We start from the raw sequence: 24206 nt of genomic DNA, 5'->3' as shown, positions 1-24206 counted from the left end.
TAGAGGCTGACATCCTATGCTCAAGTTTACTGTCCACTGCACGTTTTCCCAGTTCTGAACATAAATCAACATGTTGCTATATTTTGGCTATTATTTCGGTTCCTTCCAGGACAAAACACAAACCTTAGGTACCCTTAAAATCATCAGATTTGTGGGGGAAAAGGGATGCACATTTGACCGGGATAACTTTTAGGGGGAAAACAATGTCATGAAGACATAAGTATGAAGTGCCCCAAACATCAAAAAAGTGCTCAGCGCTGGGGCTCGTAAAGTGTCAGCAGGCAAGGGGTTAATCACTGCTGCTCAGTGAGTGCACTATCCTGACTCCATATAATTGAATGTGGAATTAGTCAGTACCACTAGGTCCAGACTAGTTTTACTTTGATCAATTCTCACGGGCAAACTCAGGCCCCAAGAAACAATTCAAGTAGCATAGGTATTGTTTCTTCTCCTACAGGGATCGCTGCTTTGTGGTAAATGCCCCCCCCAAGCATGTGTAAGCACTCCCTCATGGAAAAAATGAAGCCTTTCAGACTCCTCTTCCCGAGGAGGGGGCGATTGGACAGATTTAACCCTCATCACCTCTCACAGGGGGTCATAAAGCCCTCTGGTTGCCAGAGATCTTTTTTTTTTTTAAATAGAAAGGGGAGGGAGAGCTTCCCATCCTGGTACTGGGCCATGCCCCACCCCAGAAAGGGCACCACAGACTTTATGCTCCGTGGGAGGTTACACCAAATCAGCAACATATTCCCCTGCCCCCTAACCCCAGAGCCCCCTGCTGCCAGGAGGAGCTTCAAGCTCACCAGACACAGTGGAAGTGTTTTTTTAAGGCACTAACAAGGCATCAGAGAAAATCCAAAAAAATGGGGTGGATCGGACTGCCCAAGGCATTTGGCCAAGCTCCCACCCCATTAGAGGTTCAGGGGTTCAGAAGTCTTTTTGCCACTCATAGAGGGCAGAATGCCCACTTGACACAAAGGAAAATATTACATAAAAGAAGGGATAGGGCAGCCTGGCTAGGCAGTGGGTCTGAACCCCCCACCTCTAAAGGGCCCCACATTCATTCTGCCTCCACTCTCAAGGAGAAGAGAGAGACTTTGCCCCAAATCCAAGTCCACTTATTACTTTTTTTCATAAAACAGATTTGAGGATTTATCAAGCAGTCCGCCCCAGAAATCCACCAAATGCCATGTGTCTTGTGAGTATGCATGACAGATTCTTTTTCTAGCCTGAAATACTCTGTGAAATCGTGTAAGTTTTGGAACATGGTGAAGTGAATGCAGATTTAGAAAGTTGAGTTTGTGGTTACATGGTGAAGAATAAAGACGTGTAATACATAGCTCCGTGTGTGGGATAGACATTGGTGGGTACCCAGGCTGGGTGGAAGCTACAACTGGCGACGAAATAGGGGATAAGTAACTGGATGATCAACAGTGTTCACCCAGTGAGTTTGCCGTGGTCCAAGCAAACTGCTCATGCGTGCCATGTGTGCCTTTGTTGAAGTGCTGAATCACTGGTTGGCATATGTGGAGTCAAAGTGCAACTTCAGCCAATGTAATGCACTTGAAGATAAAGAAATCTTTACTGAGAAGTCTGCATGTCATTGGTCAAGAAACTACGAACAAGGCCATACAGTAAGATACTGCACTATATGCAATATAAAGCTACACAGTGCATGGAATTATAACATCAATGGCGGCCAAACACAGATACAGAAAAGAGTACTAGCTGAAAGAACAGTTGTTAATAAAGCACATAGTAATGACACTTATATGAGCCTTGAAGAAAAGAGTTGTATGTCCTCAGCTGAGGGTGAGGAGACCCAAGAAGAAGAGCAGGTTGTGCTTACAGAGCTGTCCACTACTCGAAGTGGCACACCACCAAAGCTGCTGGGTGGCAGCACAGCATAACTCCAGAACTCTCCTGAAAGTGAAGGGCTCCAATGGAAACAAAGAAACAGGCCACAGCTCCACAGACTTTTACAGACGATCCAGAGGGCAGCATGTCACAAGGCCTCAGTAATGGTGTGCATAAATCAATTCACCAAGACCACCAGGTAGAGCAGGAGAGAGCTCCACTCACAGTGTAAGTCAATCCTGTGCACAGTTACAATGCTGCTGCCTTCCTGAAACCACCACCACCCTTCAATACCATAGAGACATTTGAAGATTTCATTGATGCGCTCAAAGAAATAGATAACAAATAGATAATCAAATACCTCAAGAATCTTGCTGGTGATGGACATCTGCAAATCAGTCTTGACCATGCTCCCATGGGAACAGTCCAACCTGAACCGACAGTTCCTGTTCCCATGTGGAGCAGGGTCAAGACTGATTTGCAAATGGCTTGGTCCAAACTGGGGTAACGAGAAGAGCAAAATAACAATGAATTAAACCCAGATCTGTTATTGGGGGTGAGTGTTTGAAAGGTTTCAACACTCCGTCCATCATTTTATTTTGTGATGTTGCTAAGTGCACCCTAGGTGGCTAGGGTATGCCCAGGCATTTGTCCCCTGCTTGCTGCACCACTGGATTCAAGCTAGCCTGGCTGATGAGGGGCTATAGTCCAAAACTGGTCCCAGGTTGCTTGCTTCCAGTCCAGGGAGGAGCTGGCTTGTCAGTTCAGGCTGGCTTGTTCCCATGGGGCACAGGGTCAAAGCTGATTTGCATATGGTTGAGTCCAAACTTAGGTAATGTGGCAAGCAAAATAATGATGGACTAAAACTAGATCTGTGCTGGGGGTGAGTGTTTGAAAAGTGTCAACACTCCGCCCATTTTATTTTGTGATGTTGCTATAAGTCAAGATAGTGACATGTTAAAATTAAAAGACATTATTACATATCATTCATGAAATCGACATACTCAATCTCTTACCAGTGAAAGTGAGTATCTGAGATATAAAAATGCCAAAGATGAACTGTCCATGACACAAGAAGGAATTATCCTGAGGGGTTCAAGAATTGCATTGAAAACATGTGATCTATGTCGCTGCCTGTCATCAAAAACTACTCAACGTCCCTTGAACATGTCAAACCTGTCAAAGCATGCCTGGAAAACAATTGCTGTTGACTTTTTTTAGTCCACTTGACAATGGACATGCCCTGATGGTGATTGTGGACTAATACTCTCTCTTTCCAATATTTGAAAATCTCTTGTCTATCACTCAGAATAGAGTCATTGAGGCATCTTTGTGACAATAGCCCACCTTTTAACAGCAGAGAATACAGAGACCTTCTCAATCTGCTGAATGTGAGGCATCAGGAGCACATCTCTTTGGCCACAGACTAACAGACTGTTGAATGTTTCATGAGTTTGTTAAAGAAAGCTGTTCAGCATGCTATATTAGAGAAATTCAACCTCAAGACTGTCTTGAATTCTACTTTACAGGCTTACTGTTCCACTCCTCACTCGACTGCAAGTGAAAGACCTGCAATGCTGATGTTCAGGAGAGCCATAACAACCAAGCTACCTCAGTGGACAAATACCAGATTGCAAACTGATACCGAAACAGATATCACGTCCTCCGTATTATGATTCTGTTATTTCCTATGGACTTTATAATATGGTGAACTGGCTATCCATCACGTTTGTGATAGAGTAACTTGTCTGCCAAACTCTAAATCAAGCCAGTTGTCTTCACACGAGGAATTCTAGTGCTCGTTCATCAGCCACAATGATGTCAATCTGATGCTTCTTTTGACGCCATGTCATTTCACGGTGTAAGCAGCATAGGGCAGATGGTGACTGCCCAACCTCCAGGAAAATGTATTGTGGGAGATTCCTTGCACTTCAAACATGTGGCTCAGTGCTCGTCAGACACTAATGTCAATGTAGATACTGGCTCAGAGAGACCAATTGGATAACCCTAGATTGCTATTGCTCCTACATCATCTAAGCAGATCATTGAGACTATGATTACTGATTCCAAAGACAAAATCCGGATGAGTCATCAAAGCACCAACAAGGCTCATTGAAGAGTTATAATGTGCTTATGTTGTAAAAAAAATTACATTTTTATTAAGCAGAGGGGGAGATATTGGGGGTCATTACGACACTGGCGGTCGGCGGAGAAGCGGCGGTCTTACCGCCAACAGGCTGGCAGTAAAAATTTTGAAATTATGACCATGGCGGTTCATCCGCCACTTCTCCGTTCCGCCCGCCAGGGCGGAGACGACCGCTGGGCTGGAGACCTGGGTCTCCAGCCCAGCGGTCGTCAAAATACCGCCGGCGGTATTATGACCCGGCTGACCGCCATGGATTTCATGGGGTTTGGAACCGCCATGAAATCCATGGCGGTAAGCACTATAAGTGCCAGGGAATTCCTTCCCTGGCACTGATAGGGGTCTCCCCCAACCCCACCACGAGTCCGAGTCCTTCCCCTACCCCCCCCACCACCCCTGCCACCCCCCAAAGGTGGCAGGACCGCCCTCCCCACCCCTACCCCCAACATTACCTTACACATACACACCCGACACGCACTCAGGCACCACCAACACACATACACGCACACACACCAACATGCATGCCAACTGCCACACACACAGTCATACACGCACACCCTCATTCAGACATACACGCACACATCCATACAGACATACATACAGACAGACATGCACTCATTGCCAAACACATAACACCCCCGCATGCATACACGCACTCACACACCCCCTCTACATACATACACGCACACCCCCATGCACGCACACAACACACAACACCCCCATCACCTAACGGACGATCAACTTACCTGGTCCGTTGATCCTCTGGGAGGGGACGGGATCCATGGGGGCTGCTCCGCCGCCACCACACCGTCAACAGAACACCGCCACGCTGAATCACAGGACGTTTTTGAGTTTGCGATTACATGCCGATGATTAAAGACAAGTAATACATAGCTCCATGTGTGGCGTAGTCATTGGCGGGTGCCCAGGCTGGGACGGACGCTACACAATGAATATTAAAAAATAATTACGATGGTGGCTGGCTCGCTCCGACAGCAGGCCTCACTCTCACCCAAAAAGCACCAACAGTCTTTTTGACCCCCCCTTCCATGGGCTTAGAACATCCCCATGGCAAGCAAGATGGAATTTAGAATCTTTTAGGCATAGTTTTAACATATGGTCCAGCAGAGAGGGGATACATCCTAACTTCTGATCACTTGCTATGATCATAATCTCAGTCTTTGGGGCCTAGGTCAGCCGGCCATTAGTGAACTCTAGAAACAATGGGTACTTCAGAAATCTAGAGACCCAGGCAAATCCAAGTTGGTGTGGCTTGCATGGACCCTTCTAGTTTTTCTTACCCTGAATGTCCTGCAAACCTCAAACTTTGGCGAAAATTGTGCATTTTCCTAATATTTCTGTGTGGGAAAGTTCAGTAATATGCCAGGAACCTCAAAATTATTACCACACATCATTCCCACACTTTTCTAATGCAGTTATATTATTCAGTGGAGTCCTGCAAAGGCCCAAAAGGCTGCATCACTGGCATATTTTCCAGATAATGTATTTCATTATCATTCATTATATGTAAATGTGTTGTTAATTAATATCGTGAAAATCGGACAATGACCTTGACCTCTTGGATTTACATTGGACATCCTGCATTAAAAGGATAGATGCCCTGAATATGCTCTAAGGCAGTTGGCTGCAATGTCTACCACTCATGAACGGAAGTGAATTCTGACTGCAACAATAGACCTTTAATATATGTGAATTCTACTTGTGTCTAAAGAGATATTGGATTTACTTGAAGGTGAACTGTTGTGAGATGCTAGTGCATTTCATCAGCAAACCCTAGAAGGCCTCTAGCTCTATCTTTCTGCTGTTATTGACATGTAGAAAATATATGTCTGATACAGGTCCCCAGTGAGCTTGCTTTGTGAAACTGTCTATTGTTTTATTAATATCCTGGTGGGGCACATAAGTTCATCTATCCACTCTCTGGTGTAAGACATGTACCAGTTCTGTGTGTCATAACTCTTGGGAAAGACACATCCATCTAGTTCTGCAACGCTGAAGAAAGGTTCACTGGATTGTGATCCATGCCAAATTTATATTATTGATAATGATGTGCCTTCCAGGACCTAAGTTGTACATCATGACCTAACCTGTTATCTTGTCCAACAAAGAGTAGGAATTCCAGTAAAATTAACCTTCTGGATGAACTCCTTCCCAAACTCACGGGCCAGAGCTCAGTCTGTCCCATTTCATGCAGCATTTTTGCCTCACAAATCCTGGGTGGGGGGTTGACTGTTGTCACAGAAGGTTTGTGACACCAACAGCCCATACACATGAATGATAACAAGCATTGGCAAAGCCAATAAAACTCATCTACGTATGCTGTATTGACTTTGTTATTTTTTGTTAGTTATTTATACAATATGATGTGTTATGGTATGGTATTGTTTGTCATTGTATAGTACGGCCTGCAATGGTAGGGTATGGTATGGCTTGTTATTTTCAAGTATGGTATGGTATGGGTTTGCATGTTATGGTATTGTATGGTTTGGTATGGAATGGTATGGTATGGTATCGTACGGCCTGTCATTGTATTGTATGATATAGCATTACCTGCTATCATATGCTATGTTATGGCCTATTATTGTATTGGATGGCATGGTATGGTTTGTCAATGTAAAGTGTGGTATGGTACGGCATGTGACTGTATAGTATGACATGGTATAGCCTGTTATTGCATAGTATGGCTTGTCATTATATAGTTCAGTATGGTATTAGCTTCTCATTTTATGGTATAGTATGACATGGTCTGGCCTGCTATTGAATCGTATGATATGGCATGTTTGGAAGGACTTACATTATTTGAAAATGTTGATTGTCATGCTTCTTTAAATTGGCAGTGGGGACAAAACGAATATGCTTTCATAAAATGTCTCTAACATTTGGGAGCTGTAACAAATCTTTATTAGGAGGAAAAGGGCAAAGCAAGAAGTGGAAGGAGAGAGCAGTCAGAAAGAAACAAATAATGAAAGAAACATAAGGGTTCCACTTTATAGTATTGAAACATAACATCCTATATGGGCTTGTAAAATACGTTTGGTCTGCAAAATCAGGGGGGGAGCCCCAAAGTGACAAGGCATGTATAATAAATATCCGCACAGGTAACTGTTTGGTGTTACACAACTGTAAATGTGCACCAAGTGGACTTTGTAGGAATAAAAAAGCAATAGAAGTTGATTAGAAGAGCTATTGCCTTTGGCAATGTGATTCAGCAATACTGGACATTTGCTGTTTTAGGAGTGCATTATTCTCCATGCAGAAAGGAAAGGAGAGGATGATCTGCCTGTCTGCGGAATGGCCCATAGGGAACAATGGTAAAGAAGCTGTAAAGCTTCCACAGATGATTTCCTGCAGTACGTTGGTGCGTCAAATCTAAAGGAGGAGAAATCTAAATCGTCCAAAAGCGGTTGGTTAGAGAGACCACAAAAAATGAAGCCAGCAGCCGCTGACCAAAGAAAATAAAATAAATTAGAGTGACGATGAAGCCAACCAGTGGTAGGTAATGGGCAGGTTCAAAGCCTTTTTTAAATTTTTTTTTTAGAAAACAAAAGATCCTAGAAGTGACAGCGCATGTGCCGTCTCAGGCGACACCTATCAACGGACTGAAAATTACTTCACCTATTATGTTTTCTTCATTCGCATATTTGCTCATGTATTTCCACTGATGTATTTAATGAAAACAATATAAGAAAGTTGTTGCACAGAAACACATATAGATACAATACTTATTTTCGAAATAGAGTTCTAATCACCTGAGAAAATTACCTTGCAGGCGCGCTGAACCAAAGAGTTGAATGACGAGGAGGGAAACATGTTGCTGTGTTTGTTGCTCGTATTCACATAAATAATGTCTTTCTGTATTTGTTTTCGACAATAAAACCATTCAATTAAAGCCCCGAAATGCATAAAGCATTTTTTGTGTAAGGAAAGGAAAACTCCACTCCTGTTTTATTTCAGAGCTCATTTAATGTGACTGTCACCTTTAATTTAAAACGCATGTGTTAAAAGTAGCATACGGCTGTAATGATTTTCTCATTCCAATTCCAAATAATTACTTGATTCATTTCAAATTCGAGTCTGTTATTTTGGCGGACGAGTTGAAAAACACTGTAACATCACAAATCCAGGTGAGGGCCTCTATAGGCTAGTGTCTATTTGTGCAGCTGTTGTGGGCAAATTGGGCGATGGCGGGGGAGCGCGTGTGGGTATGATCTTTAAAAGGCTCCACGGTGGGTTTAGCGTTAGCAGTTGTGCAGGTATTACAGAAGTTTAGACTATGTAACCAGTGCTTTAAATGGGCCGCTACTGTCCGCAATTAAGTACCAACACTTTTTTTATTTTGAGAGGGAGAGTACCTGCATGTCTCAAGAAAAACGTACTACTTTTAATTTGAGAGTACCAGCACTTCTCAGAAACAAGCAGATACTCTGGTACTGAGTACCTGCACTTCTATTTTTTCCATTTCAAGCACTGTGGAAGGGTAAGAATAAGAGTGCCTATAATGATGCATGTTACTGAGATTTATTCTAAAATCTTTTCCTAAATAGGAGGTAAGTGGTAATGTCAGAAAGTGGTCAGTGGTGGCCAGTAGTCGAAGTGCATTAACAAAATGATGGGAACTGTGATGCTGCATGCAATGGGGGGCGGGGTCAATGAGTGTAGGGACAGAGTCACAGGTGTGACTAAAAGAAACTCAAAATATTCTCCTTCAGGTAGCTACATATTTAATAATTCACAGATTAAATGAAAAAAAAGTTAAGTTAAGTTAATCAGTAGTACCCAATATTGTGTATTCTGAAACCTCTATTAGTAAATGCACTGAGAGGTTAGTGTGTATCCAGAAAGCCATAGAATCTTGGTTGGTGGATAGGACATTTGTGGCTTTTCATTGCTACGAGGGCCCAGCCTGTGACATGAAGCACTGAGAAAATGAAAGTAATTATGTTAAACGTGCATTACACACAGTATAAGACAGACTGCTACCAAATGTGCAAAAAGGTTTCAGACAAAACAGTGCTTCCAAAATATAGGTTTAGCAATACCCAGACTGTAGGTGAAGAATTATTTTTAATTGCCCTGAAAAGCACACATTGCACAGCTCAGTTTGTAACTCCCTTGCACTACAAGTCGAAAAGAATGTGATCTGAGCAACTAAACCAGTACCTCCTCCCAAGCCCCCTTTTCATTTGCAGATTAACCAGTTGTGCACATTTGCATTTCTTTAGGCGAGGAGGCACCCTGACTGTTACGCTGCCTGGCCCTCCCTCGGTCTCACTGCACAGGAGGCTCGCTGAATGAAACTTAAGCTGAAGCATTTGCACAATCGGAGTTTACCGTTCCGGGATGGTTGTCTTTAAATAAGAAGTAGGGGAACGGTTTATTGTAAATTAAAAAAGTAGGGCTGAGTCGTGTCCCTATGATCCCACCCACTTCGACCACTGATAGTGACTCACTCAAGTGAGCATTAAGAGTATGCTCACAAAGATAGTCTCTGCAATAAAAGATCTGGATTTCTGTATCGCCGCATAGCTGACTTCCAGGCTCCAGACCCTCAGAGTGACTGGGAAATAAAACTAAACTTAGCACGAGTAAAGGATCGATTGTATCACCTAACATGCAGAATTAAGGGATGTGCACTAGCAGTTGATGTGAAAATTGGGGCCAGAAATCATCGCCCTCTGCACTCATGTACAGACCTGTACTAACACACTCTAAAGCTAAAGGCATGGAGACAGAGCTTGGTCAGGAGTGCAAATGGAAGCTACATTTAGAAACAACTTCAAGAAAAGCTCTAACTAGGGCGAAACTGGCCCCAGGTTGCCTGTATCTGGTTCAGGGAGGACCTGGCCTGGCAGTTTGGGCTGGACTGCTCCCATGTGGAGCTGGGTCAAGACTGATTTGAATATAGCAGGGTCCAAACTGAGGTAGCATGGTGTGCAAAACAAATGATAGATTGGGGTGTGGCTCGAGCAATTGCCAGTGGTCGAGATGAATTCAAGCATTCCATTCATCACCTTGTTGATTTTGCAATTTTGCACCTCGCCTTGCTCTGTAGAATTGTTGATCTTTAAAATAAGAAACAACTTTAAGTATTTAGGGGGTCATTACGACCCTGGCGGCCGGCGGTATGTTGGCGGTAATACCGCCAACAGGCTGGTGGTGTTCCGCCAGCAATTATGACCGTGGCGGAATTGTCACGGCCATACCGCTGGCCCCTCCATTTTCCCGTCAGGATTCCGCCTGGCGGTCATAATCCCCAGGGCAGCGATGCAAGCACCGCTGCCCTGGGGATTATGAGTCCCCGACCGCCGGCCTGTCCATGGCGGTACACACCGCCATTGAAAGGCCGGCGGTAAGGGGACTTGGGGTGCCCCTGGGGGCCCCTGCACTGTCCATGCACTTGGCATGGGCAGTGCAGGGGCCCCCAGGCATATCCCCGTCGCGCATTTCACTGCCCGAATTTCAGGCAGTGAAATGTGCGACGGGTGCTACTGCACCCGCTGCACATCAGCATTGCCATCGGCAATATTACGAGCCGGCTGCAATGTTGATGTGACATTTCTGTTGGGCCAGCGGACGGTAACACTGTTACCGTCCGCTGGCCCAGCGGAAATGTCATAATAGGGAGACAGGAATACCGCCGGCAATGGCGGTATTCTGTCTCCAGCGGCCTCGGCGGTCTTTTCTAAAGACCGCCGAGGTCGTAATGACCCCCTTAATCTTTTATTTCAAATTTATTAACCCTAGTATTGCATATGATAACTCTTGAGGCTATCACTGTATTTCTGACTGTCTGTAGGTGGTTGAAGCTCTGAAGCGTCCTAGAGCGGAAAAGTAAATGGAATCTCCATTAGAGATGCAAGAGAATAAGTGAACTACAATACTTGTTTACATATGAATAAAGACCTTCACTGATTTGTTAATTTAATATGTGTTCTTTGAACCTCCTATTATGACAAAAAGCAATCACTTCTCACCATTGTCAATATCTTATGACTGTAATGTGACTAAGGAAAACATAAACAAGTATGTACCAATGAGCATCCTACTTTCTTCTCTCATTGAGAAAATAATGTCGACTAGAGTCCATATCTTTTGGAAATGTCTCCTGAAGTCAATGTTCAAAAATATCAAGCTTAAAGGCCCAATTTAGATATTGGCGGAGAGAGGGAACGGCAACAGAGTTCGATGCCCACCAAGACTATGGTCTACACCTCCAGATTCAAATGGGGAGGACCATAGTTTAACGATAGTAGAAACTACTTTATCGCTGTCATGGAAAAACGTCTCTGATGGCCCAATGGAGTAAGGGCTGTGGGAGGTTGGCTATATATCCACCTTCCTAATTTAGAAGGGTAGATTTATAGCCATCATTCAATGCCCATCACTGCCAGTAAAAACCTAACAGTAAGGGGCAATGAAAAGTGCTCAAAGCCATCTTTGCCATGGAAGGAAACTCCTATGGTGAGGGAGGCACTGATTTTTTTATTTTCACAAATAATTTTTTTTTTAAATTGTTACTTTTATGTACAGCTCTGTCATGTTTGATAGAGCCATCTGGCAAAGTTAAAATGCATTGGCAGCAACCATCTTGACGGCAGTTCTTACCAATGCCTGAAATGCCCACTGTACAGATGGAGAGTTAATAAAATTGTCAGTTGACATCTCTATCAAGGTAACGGAGTATTTTCGAGTAATCTAATCCATCGTCCTGGCAGAGAACGTACTGACCACCAAAATTTAAATGAGGTACTAAATCCTTTAATTCAATGCCTCCCAGAATACAAAATACATCTATAAATACAATGGCCCATATTTATACTTTTTGACGCAAAACTGCGCTAACGCAAAAAAAAATTAGCGCCGGCTAACGCCATTCTGAAGCGCAATGCGGGCGCCGTATTTATTGAATGGCGTTAGCCGGCGTTAGCCGACCGGCGCTGCCAGGTGTGCGTGAAAAGAAACGACGTACACCAGGCAGCGCCGGCGTAGGGAAAAATGGCGTTTGGGCGTCCCAAAATGGGGCAAGTCAGGCTGAGGCAAAAAAATCATCTTAACCCGATTTGCGCCATTTTTTTGGGGCGCCCAGACGCCATTAACATGACTCCTGTCTTAGCAAAGACAGGAGTCATGCCCCCTCACCCAATGGCCATGCCCAGGTGACTTCTGTCCCCTGGGCATGGTCATTGGGCATAGTGGCATGTAGGGGGGCACAAATCAGGCCCCCCTATGCCACAAAACAAATTAAAAAAAATACTTAACACAACTTACCTTTTCTTCCCTGGGATGGGTCCCTCCATCCTTGGGTGTCCTCCTGGGGTGGGCAAGGGTGGCAGGGGGTGTCCCTGGGGGCAGGGGAGGGCACCTCTGGGCTCATTCTGAGCCCACAGGTCCCTTAACGCCTGCCCTGACCCAGGCGTTAAAAAGAGGCGCAAATGCGGGTTTTTTTGCCCCGCCCACTCCCGGGTGTCATTTTTGCCCGGGAGTATAAATACCACGCACATGCCTGGGAGTCATTTTATAAGACGGGAACGCCTACCTTGCATCTCATTAACGCAAGGAAGGTGTTCACGCCCAAAAATGACGCTGACTCCATGAACTTTGGCGCTAGACGCGTCTAACGCCAAAGTATAAATATGGAGTTAGTTTTGGGTCGAATTTGCGTCGAAAAAAACGACGCAAATTCGGCCCAAAAGGAGTATAAATATGCCCCAATATCTTTAGTAACTCCAGGCACTGGATTTCTATTCCATCTCTGGTAACAGCAATCCAGCTGCAGCAGCTAAGTATTTTGATTGCCTAGAATACTTGTAATTGAAATGCAATAATAATACTAAATAAAATTACCACTTTGAAACATGAGAAGCTTAAGGTCCACAAATCCCAGATGGCCACCACCATTGGAAATCTCATGAGAATATTATGACACTCTGAGGCATGTAGTATGTTCCGACTCTATCCAAGTTCCTTACATTGTGCATGCAGCAAAGGCATGAAGCCTCACACCAAGCAGCTCCTACACTTTGGGACTCATTTACAATTCCCGATGGGACACTACAAAACTGAAGCAATTTTTTTTTACCATCCAGTGATGTAGTGTGTCGGCCCATATTTACAAGGACATTGTAAATATGGCCCCCTTTCACACCAAACTCTGTGTGAAAGAGGCGTTCTATGGGCGCTACTGTGGGTGTTCCCAAGCAACAGCCATGGAATCTGAAGCATTCTCAGATTTACAAGACTGTGAATTCGTCAAATTCCTTGCCCACCTCAGGGGTGGCGTTAAAGTGGCGCAACGTGGAGAAAAAACATTATTTCTCCCTATTTTTTCTCTTTCTCAGTTTTTTTCCTCTTTCATTAATGATTGTTTATGTGCAGGAAGGTGTTCCTGTCGGCACATACACAAACATCCCTGCAATGCAGACACCCTTGCACCATGGCGCGAGGGTACCTGCATGGGCACTAGGCAGCAGTTTGTGACCAGCACAAAGGAAAGTACAGGGATGCATAGATTTTTTGTAAAACCAACGCATCGTCACACTTTCAAAATGCAGCACTGCAGGACAGCAAGCTGACTTGCAGTACCACATCATCATTTCTTTGTAAACGAGCCCCTTTCCATGCACTGCTGAGCTCTACTGCTTCTGAAGAACACCTATGAAGTTCATCTTAACACCTCTCCACACCTATCCTGTTGTCACAGGTGAACATGGTTTGTGGATCACGATAGTCACAATCAGACAATGGAAATTTTAGAAGTGCTCAAGAAGAAACTGATAACTATTAAAACTCCCATTCTCTTTGGAGGATAAATATCTTAAATGACCAAGGCAGTTAAATCTATCCGGACTGACATGTTAAGCTTCCAAACACTATTAGAGACGTTAGGCAGTAGAAAACCATCCATATCACACTCCTGGCTTGAAAGATTGGAAGCCTGCATAGGACGAACGGAGCAGGAGTAGTAACAATACCATATACTTTATTATTCCCATAAATGATAAAGGACATGGCACACAAGCACCAAATGTAGGAGACCTTTGGATTGCTAAAACTCAAAAGATATACAGGTTGAGATTTTGGAATGGCTCCAAGATAACCACCCCTAGATCATTCATTGCGTACTATTTTGAACAATAATCTTGACAAGGACTAATCAGAAGTGAAGAGGTATGTCCTGTATACATGGCTATAAAAGTGGCTGAATACCTGCATAGAGGCAGATTATGTGGCTGAGGTAAACTCTAAATAAAAGATTTTTTACACTGTGGCCTACCCCACTTAAATGGGACATATGCTTTGAACTGTTAGATCCCACACTAATGCTCACCATTAAGGACTGCATGACATATGAACTCAATGACTGTACCTTGATTAAGGACTCCTTGCTGGATACTACATGCTATACAGAGACATTACCAATGGAAGATTGTGACAAGCTAGATGATTTACTCAAACAGAGTGATGTAGATAATTCTAGATTGCTTCAAAAGGATAAAGCATGATGTAAATGTGACCAATGATGATCAGAGTAAATAGCAAAGACTATTGTCCATTGTGTAGTGATCTTTTTGTTTTGACCACTGACTCCACATTGCTCCACATTGCACTTAGTTTAGCTTTCCACTGTCACATTAGCTGTCACCAGCTACAGACTCAAATTTGCATTCAGCTTAGCCTTAGCTTCATTCCCACGTTTAAGCTACAAGTATTTTTCCATGCACAACATGTTATGCAATGTGTTTTCGCTCATGTTTTTATTCTACGTGTCTGCATGTTCTTTCTCATCAAGGGCTAAGGCATAACATGGGGGAGTTAGGGAGATAAAGATGTACTAGGATGATGTTTATGGTACAGCAGGGAACGGTTTGGTTTTGGGAGAGCACCTTGGGAACCTGGCCAGTTCCAACGTGTTCCTTTCAAAACTGACTTGAAGTAGCCAACATTTTTGAACAACAACTTCTGGAGGGGGAGGAGTTTTCTAGAAATCTCCTCACTGGCTTGTTTAAGGTATATAAGAGACCGAAAACTGGATTGATGGTAAAGTGATTCAGACCTCTGGCAGGATCAGGATGCTGATGCCTGTCATCCTTCCTGTGAGGGTACATCTCTTTCTCTTAACAGTTGATCTGGGGTTCAACGACTTGTTGCTGGCAGTAAAAAGAAGAAGCGAACTCATCAACTGTGCCCCATGGTGATGAATTTTTAATTCCTATTATTTGCTTTGCATTGTGTATGAATCTGTGTCTTTGCATATATATTTGCTGTTTACAGATTGAACATTCTTTGTACATGTTTTCATTTCATTATTGCGCACATTTTTAAACGTGCACTTTCATTTGTACTGACCTTCCTTTACGAGCCTTGCAGAGTGAATAAATAAATGTATTTCCTAGACTAAGAGTTGCATACCAGAGATACTTTTCAGTGTGTGTGTGTGTGTTTCCCCTCGGTTCGTAGTGAAGCAAAACACTTTATGAACCAGTTCCTCACTTTATATTGCCTCGTCTAAACTCTAGGCTCTAAACTAACATTCTATTAGCGATATACATGGCCAGCTGTGACATCATGATAAGATATACCTCTCTTGCCACTACCAAGCTGGACCCCAGTCTCGCTATTTTTACTACAGAGACTGATTTCTATACTTAGACTTTTACAGAAGAAACACCTAGATAATAATATTGGCCCTTTAACTGCATGAGGTCAGACTATATCTTTGAGAGTTAAGCCTGCTGGATAAAGTTTACAAGCAAGTTGACTGATAGTGGGAATGCACACCCCTTACAAAGAACCTCCCAGTTTCTATCTATACATATTTTTTTAAATGCAATTCTCTTCCCACCTTCCTGGAACAGCTGACATCTATAGACACTAAGGGCCAAATATACATGCCTGTTACGCTGTCTTAGCACTGCCATAGCGTCATTTTTTCGATGCTAAGGTGGCCTTTCTACTGTGCCAGATTTACAAAATGGTGCAATGCATGCATTATGCCACTTTGCAACACCTTGCCCACATTATGCCTGCGCCAGACAAAATGTATGCAGGGGGGTGTTCCAACACAGGGAGGCCCGAATAAATTGAGCAGTGAAATTTACTGGATTTCACTGCGCTAATTTTTCTGTCATTTTTAACGCCTGCTCAAGGCAGGCATTAAAATGAGGCATCCATTAAAATCAATGGGCCTCCCTGTGCTTTGCTGCACTTGCGTCCAAATTGTTTACGTTAATGCAGCAAAGTGCCACAACAGTGTAAACAATTCTGACGCTGTTGTGGTAACAACCGTCATGGTGCACCGTATTGTAAATATGGCACGATCATGGTGTTGTTAGGTGGGGCAAGGGTGACACAAGAGAAGTGGCGCATGCAGACTGATGCGCCACTTTCTCATAAATATTCCCCTAAATGCCTAAGACAATGCAGCTCCACTTTTTTCTGTTATACAAAGCAGTTGTGGATGTGGTCATCATATACTGACATGGCTACCAGCAAAGCAGCTGGAGTTTGTCTCTTCCCACTAAACTGAAGAAAAGGAACATTAATTTCATTAACAATAAGAAAAACCTTGCCTGTCTATCCTCAGAAGCACCAGGTGTTAGTCGTTACAAGAGAGACCAAGAAACCAAAGAGAAACTGGGTGCGTAAAGTGATGATTTGCTCCTGTACTAGATAGACAGAAAAACAGCATGAAGCCAATACTGGGATGAGGCATGAGGAGCAGGGGCGTAACTCAGTCAATATGATTGGAGGGGTATGAGCTTGGGATTTCCCAACAACCACACTGAGACATATTTTTAAAACACATTATATGAAAAGCAGGCCACAAAGGGCGCGTAGAGGACAGTGGAAAGAGAGAGGAATGTGGATTGTTAGGGGTACTTAAACTGCAATATTTTTAAAACTAATCAATATTTTGAAGGCCTTCAAATTATAGAGGAGAGAGAGTGTGTGTGTATTTGTAAATAAGAGGCCATGCAAAAATCACAGGTAAAATCTGACAAACACTTCATGTCACCTGACTGAAAGCACTTGTACCCAACTATTTAGAGCAGAATCCATTTTTAGAGGGGTGTAACACCCCAAACATCCCACCACCCCCAGAGCTATGCCCCTAATGAGGGATGGCTATCCTCTTTCAAAACCATTAATAAAGGAGTCAAATGAAGGGTATCACTTTGTGTCTGCATTACATATTGCGAATATACAAGGCAACATACAGGTCTTGGGCTGCATATAAATCAGCCTTCAGCAGAATGTATGCAGAAGGTAATACAGTCCTATCTCGTCACAGGCAAGTACTGGAATAAGACATTTAACATCATCTTGGATTTAATGGTGCACAATATATTAGTGGTAATAATGAATGGGGATTTTTCAAAGACATTTTGAAAGTATACTCATTTTTGTAGAATTCTCCTGATAAATCCCCTAAAAGAGATTTACACATTTCTTTTGTGCATCCATAGTATATGCATGAGAGTCTATTTAATTGTGATCTCAGATCCCTTTTGAAAAACAAGTGATCGAGAACACTCTGAAATGTGGGACACGAACAATGTGAAAGGTGGTGAAGGTTGGATCACTATTGGCAGTCCCCAAAAAACTTAGGGGCATATTTATACTCCGTCTGCGCCGAATGTGCGTCAAAACCTTTGACGCACATTCGGCGCAAACCTTGCCCCATATTTAAACTTTGACGCCTGAGCCCACGGACGTTGAAATTCCGCCGTGTGCGTCATTTTCTGGATGCGGGAAACCGCCTTGCATTAATCATCTGCAAGGTAGGCGTTCCCGTCCAAAAAATGACTTAAACATCCGTGCGTCGTATTTATGCTACTGTGCAAAAATTCCGCACGGCCGGGAGGCAGAGTCAGAAAATGACGCACAGGCAGATTTGCATAAAAAATTAACGCCTGGGTCAGGGCAGGTGTTAAAATGGGGCAAACACACCTGTATTTAATCAGAAAACACAGAAGCAACAGCAGAGCAGCAAAAGGGAGACATGGAGGTGCTTCTCATCCAGCGTGCATGCAAACGTAGAGCACAGCAACAATAACAGCAGCTACCACAACACCAGCAGGGACCCCAAAGGCAATGCAGAAGGCAGGAGAGGATATTCCGCACCAGGACAACCCTTCATGGCCTCAGGGAACATGACATCATCCAGAGGTACAGGTTGAACTGGCAAGCCATTCAGCAGCTGCTGCGCAACATTGAGCCACAGTTGGCACCCACCTGGCAGACACCCTGCACCATCCCAACAGAAACCAAGCTGCTAGCTGTACTACACATATTGTCAAGTGGCTCCTTTCAAACCACCGGCGCACTGGTTGCTGGGATATCACAGCCATCATTCTCCGTCTTCCTGCCCAAGGTACTGGATGCCATCATCAGACTCACACCCCGCCACATCTGCTTCCCAAACACACAGCAGAAGCAGCAGGAGACAAAACAGGGGTTTTACCTCATTAATGGATTCCCACACGTCCTTGGTGCCATTGACTGCACACATGTGCGCCTTGTGCCACCTGCTGCAACTGAACACCTCTACCGCAACAGGAAGCACACACATTCCATCAATGTTCAGGCCATTGTGGATCACCAAGGATTGATCACCAACATCGTGGCAAAGTATCCTGGGAGTGTCCATGACGCATTCATTTTCCGACACTGTACCATCAATCAACACTTCCAGGATGGACGATATGGCAATGGACTACTTGTTGGTAAGTACAGAAACCTAGTTATATACGCACAGCACAGCAACCCTCTAGGACAAACAACACATACACCACGACAGCAACATATGAACAGGAACACACTGAGGTTGTGACACCGCTAGGCATGTTTGATAGGACTGCAGTGAACCTGTCACACATCTGAAATTAGTGTACAGTCTAATGTTAAGACGTCAATGATCACAACGTATTGAGAGGTTTGGCTAATTGTCACCTTGCAAAATGTAAGCGTCTCACTGATGTTTAAATTAATCCATTGCATATATCTTAAAGTATGAGATGGACAGGGTACATAGATGCTAACGTGTTACCACCACTGTCAAATAGAATTTGTGTATGGAACAATCATCTCACCCCCAGTGAAGACACAGGAACACCTGTATCAAAAGTCACAATGCTAGGGAGTGCACACTGTACTGCAAATCCCAAAACATACTGCTGACAAACGGTCAGCAGGCAAACATTCGTTCAGCCAAGGAAACAACCAAATGCAGATGGTACATTCTAGAAGCCTAGGAATCAACACAATAACACAAAGGAGTCACAGACAACACAAGACAACTACTGCCATGCAAGGTGATATTAATGGGGCAAGCTACATCAACATGATCCCAATCATTTTCTCTTTCAGCTGATCAGGGGTATGGGATCCAGCCATGGATTATGGCACCATTTGGCAACCCAAGCACTGCAGCAGAGCATGCCTACAATGAGGTACATAGGAGGACACGCACCATAGTCGAGAGGACCTTTGGCATCCACAAGTCGAGATTCAGGTGACTTGACATCACTGGTAGCAGCCTCCCTTACTCACCAGAAATGGTCTGCAAGATCATTTTAACATGTGCCATCCTGCACAACATTTGCGTACGAAGGAACATTCCCCTATTAGAACCAGAGCCACAAATGCCTGAAGAGGAGGAAGAGGAGGATGCTGGCCATCAACATGAGGGGGACCAACAAAACGCAGCTGCTGGATTGCGTAGGTGCCAACATATTGTCAACAATTTCTTTTGAAACAACTCACCATCAACACTGTATCAACTTATGTAAATAAACACCTATAATAATCACCATATCATGGTCTGGGTAATCATTTTTGCTCACCTTCATTTCTAACTATCAGAATGAGAGAGTAGCCTCATGGAGCATTGCTGACATACCGATCAGGACACAGAAATTTCCAAAGCAATTGTGATGCGTATTATACAACAGTCACATTCACACACACTGTAAATGACATATATCCTGTACATTTCACCTTTGAAGGGCAATAGCAGAGGACCACACCTATTTCACACATACATGTTGGCAACATGGTTCATCGCAGCATATGGCACCCAACTAATACACCATCAGTCAATAAGGGAAGAAAATGCCTCATACCTGAGGCAGTGGATGTGCTATTGCATTGGTAACAGGAATGTATGACCAGACCCTTGACAGCAGTAAGTCTTACAGCACCTATCTTTGCAAGGACTATCTGTGACTAGAATTCCATATAATCAGAACATTGACAGCACAAGTGCCACAACTATGACAAGCATTACGCACATGACATTCCATGTACATGTCAGCCCATGTCCTAAGTCCTGACACACCCATGCTCCTGGTCTCACCCCACCTGTCTTAAGAGGTCCCTGGAATGGTAATATGTGTACCAGATATTCCCTCCTCTACACACACACAGACTAACAATAGTAATCCAGTGTGCTTCACCCTTTCGTATGGTATGCCATAGTCATAGTACATCTGTCTGCATAGACTTCAGGTTAAATAATGCACTGGCTTGTAGTCTCTGAGCCCTGTTCTCACCTGTAGCTTGCTTCCCATGTGAAAGGTACTGTTGGTCATTTGAACTCAAATCTCACCTACAGGACTTGTGAGAAACTAATGCAGCACACACCTGTGAGCACCTCCATGCAGACCACCCATTTGAACATGCACTGCCCTTGCAGATGCTTGGAACAGCATAGAAGCTGCCATTTTGTCGATTACATTGTTATGCATTTCTAGAAAAATAAGTTGTGTAACACAGCCCTTGGGTTTATGTGACACCTTCCAAAACACAGGACAAACACAGTTTTCCATGTCAACTGTCTTGTTCTTCCCCCAACCAGTCTTAGTCAGACCACTGAGTATGTACCTTGTGAAATTGCTGGATCCTGATTGACCCTGCATTCTGTCAGCCTGACTGGCACCTGTCTGTGCGTTACCCTAAAGGTTCCTTGTGGCTACATATGTAGCATACTTGCTTTCCCAACCCTCACATTCCTCCGGGGGTATTTTGTCAGGTGGTTCATCAATGCATACTCAAATAAGTAACTGAGCATAATCTGCTTATTTATCATACCATAATTGGCAACTTGTCTCCAAATACCCAAATCATGGCCTATCCCTTGTCTGGGTCTCATGTATGCACGAGCGACAAAGTGTGACAGTGTACCATGGCCGTATGCAGGGATTGGGTATGGTGCCTCCAGCAGAACCAGCAATGTCAGATAATGTGCATGAAAAGTCCACACATGTTAGGACCCTGACAGTTCACACGCTGAATCACATTGCTCACAACTTATTGATGGGCTGTCTGTGCTGAGTAGCTGCAAGATTAATCAACACAGAGGCTATGATGTTCCCAGATGCAGTGGGAACTTTACAGGCCAACCTGTGTACAAATGTTGTAATGACACCTGCCGGAACATGCCTCCTGAGATATGATCTCACTCAGCACACCAAGGTTGCCCTGTTGACAGTCTCATAACACCTCTGCAGTGACAGGGTGGGACCATCCCCATGTAGGTTCTTATGTCCTCATTGGCTTTACTTCCATTGATCTCCGAAGGATACTCAGTAGATACAGGAATAGCCGTCACTGACTCATGATGAGACCTGGACGTAACTGTGACAACATAGACCCCTAAAAATATACAGGATCAACATTGGACCACACACATGGACCAGACACCTCTGTGCAATTGATCACTGGAAATATGTGGCCACGTGCTGCTTCGTCTGCTGGTCCACCACTGCCACAGGAGAGTTGTGGCTCAGTCATATGACCACAACTGTGGCGTGATATTACATTTGTGGTTCACCTTTGGCTTTCCGTGTCAATAACAGGGTACCACTTAGTCTGTACATGTGCCTGACTCACGGTGGGTTCACCAACAAGTCCTAGGAAGCAGTATCCAAATTTCCAGGACATGTGATGGACAAGTTTTTGACCATTGACATGAACAAGTGTCAGCCATCTATCCGGTGCATGCTTTGTCATTTGTGGTGCTTACGTTACCCAAAAACTAGGAAGTGCACACAACAGATGTTGCTACATGTACAGTATGACTAACACATGTCCTCTCTCAATCTGAGGATTGGACACATTGACATCACATTCATACAAGCATATTTGCAATGATGCATCTTGTGATGCACACACAGTGGGTCAGCAACTACATTAGTAGCCAATGCACACACATTGAGCCATAGGCATTGAGGTATTGTACTTATGTGCGTCACCTTGCTATTCTCTCCTGACACCAAACATGCCCAATTTGTGCAATACAGATATGTAGGCCACACGTTTGGCCATCTAGTGCGTCACTCAAGAGTGAAAATCCTGTAAATGAAGTAGCGGATCATGGTCCGCAGTAGTATGATGTCTCACATGTGCCCATACACTGTCATGACCAAAGTGGGTGCAATCAGCCTATCTCAGTTTTGTCACAAATGTAATATAACATTAAAATGGTAAAATGACCGAAACCCAGTTAATGCCTGAATTCTTGACCCATACGCGTCAAAAATTGATGCACAAGCGTAAAAAAATGAAGCTTATGCCTGAAAAACGACGCGTAATGCCCCGAAAAAAACATTGCAGCTGAGCTGTATCTTCCACACTGTACCTTAGAAATTTGGTTAAGTGTAAAACTATTTCCAATCATATGGATGCGGGCTCATTTCTACTCCTGTGCGTCAAAAAAAATGACGCGCAGACTGTATGCGTCAAATAATTTTGACGCATAACAATAAAAACGGCCGCCATTTTAGGCAGGAAGTGATGTAATAGGATATCCTGTTTACAGATTATGTACAGTGGGTGTACTTTCACTTTCACTTTGCAGTCTGTGATACGTCCTTACTGTGTGGCTGTGTTGAGAGTTTTGTCTGGTCAAATTGTGCTTTTGTCTCCTGTGTGGTGTATTTATTGTCTTTTTGTGAATAAAAACTTGTTGTTGTATCCTGTCTGAGTGTTTTGTGTGTACAATTGTGTTGTAAAGTATTGTCTTTGTTTTGTTGGGAGTCTGTTGTGGGTAGTGTTAGTTTGGGTATAGTTGGGCTGTGTTAGTTGTTTAGTTTAACTTTTTCCTATTCTACTTTCCACCCATTCTCCTTTGTTCCCCTTTATCCCCAATTTATCTTTTGCTGCTAAGATGTTGGGCAGGCCTCGTCTTGGCAAGATGGGTGAGGAGGAGCTGGGTAGTTTTATATGGCTGGTGTGCCATTTCCTACCCCTTATGATTGAGGCAGGTGGGTGGGTGATACAGGGGTATCACACTGAGGCACGGAGGCTCCGGTGGGCAAAGGTCTTGCATCACCTGCAAAGGATCTATCGGACACCAAGGAATGACCACCAGCTGAAGCACCGCTGGGCTGACCTTATCCCCAGGGAGCAAGATCTGCTGGACTACCTGGGGATTGTGATTGGTGGCCCTTTTGGTGAGTACAAATCATGTAAATGTGCAGGATTAAATGCTCTATAGTGACATCAGATGATTTGTACAATATCTGCGGGCAATGTTGTTGAGTGTGTGGAATGCTTCTGAAACATACAGGGTCATATATCTACTTTGTTAAGGACCACAATTGCTAGCTGTTAGGAAGCAAGAGCTCTGCAAACTTACTGAATACTTTTGCATTATGTAAGTTAGTGCCGCCTTTGTATCAAACAGCAACACAAATCAGGAGCCAATTATGTATAGATATAGGCCACAGTTGCCTGTGAGGTATAGAAATGTCCATATAATTACCAACATTTGTTGACGCAATAGCTAGACTGACTTTTGAAACACTACATGAGGCTGAAAATGAGTGCAGGCTTCACGTCAATTGATGATAGCAATGTGGCCCAAACATGTGTCTCATGTGTGTCTGGTGAGTGTGTAAGGAATCCGATCACTGAAATTCCAAAAGTCTTAGGGATTATTGTGCCCCTCCTTCATTTCGGATACATGTCAGATCTGGATTTGGACACATAGGGAAGAAGTTCTAGCTGTGCTCAGCTAACATCTTAGACTGGTATTTGGAGTTTGTCTTTCCACCTTTCGTTTAGGGATGGCTGGCCAAAGGTATACACATGGGTTCATATTTCTATGGTTGGTGCAACTCATCATAGCTGGGCCACATCAAATGAAGAAACTGTAACAACATGAGGGCTAACAACTGTCCCT

The sequence above is a fragment of the Pleurodeles waltl genome, chromosome 3_1, assembly GCF_031143425.1.
Source record: "Pleurodeles waltl isolate 20211129_DDA chromosome 3_1, aPleWal1.hap1.20221129, whole genome shotgun sequence".
NCBI classification, from domain to species: Eukaryota; Metazoa; Chordata; class Amphibia; order Caudata; family Salamandridae; genus Pleurodeles; species Pleurodeles waltl.
This window is presented reverse-complemented; position numbering follows the sequence as displayed.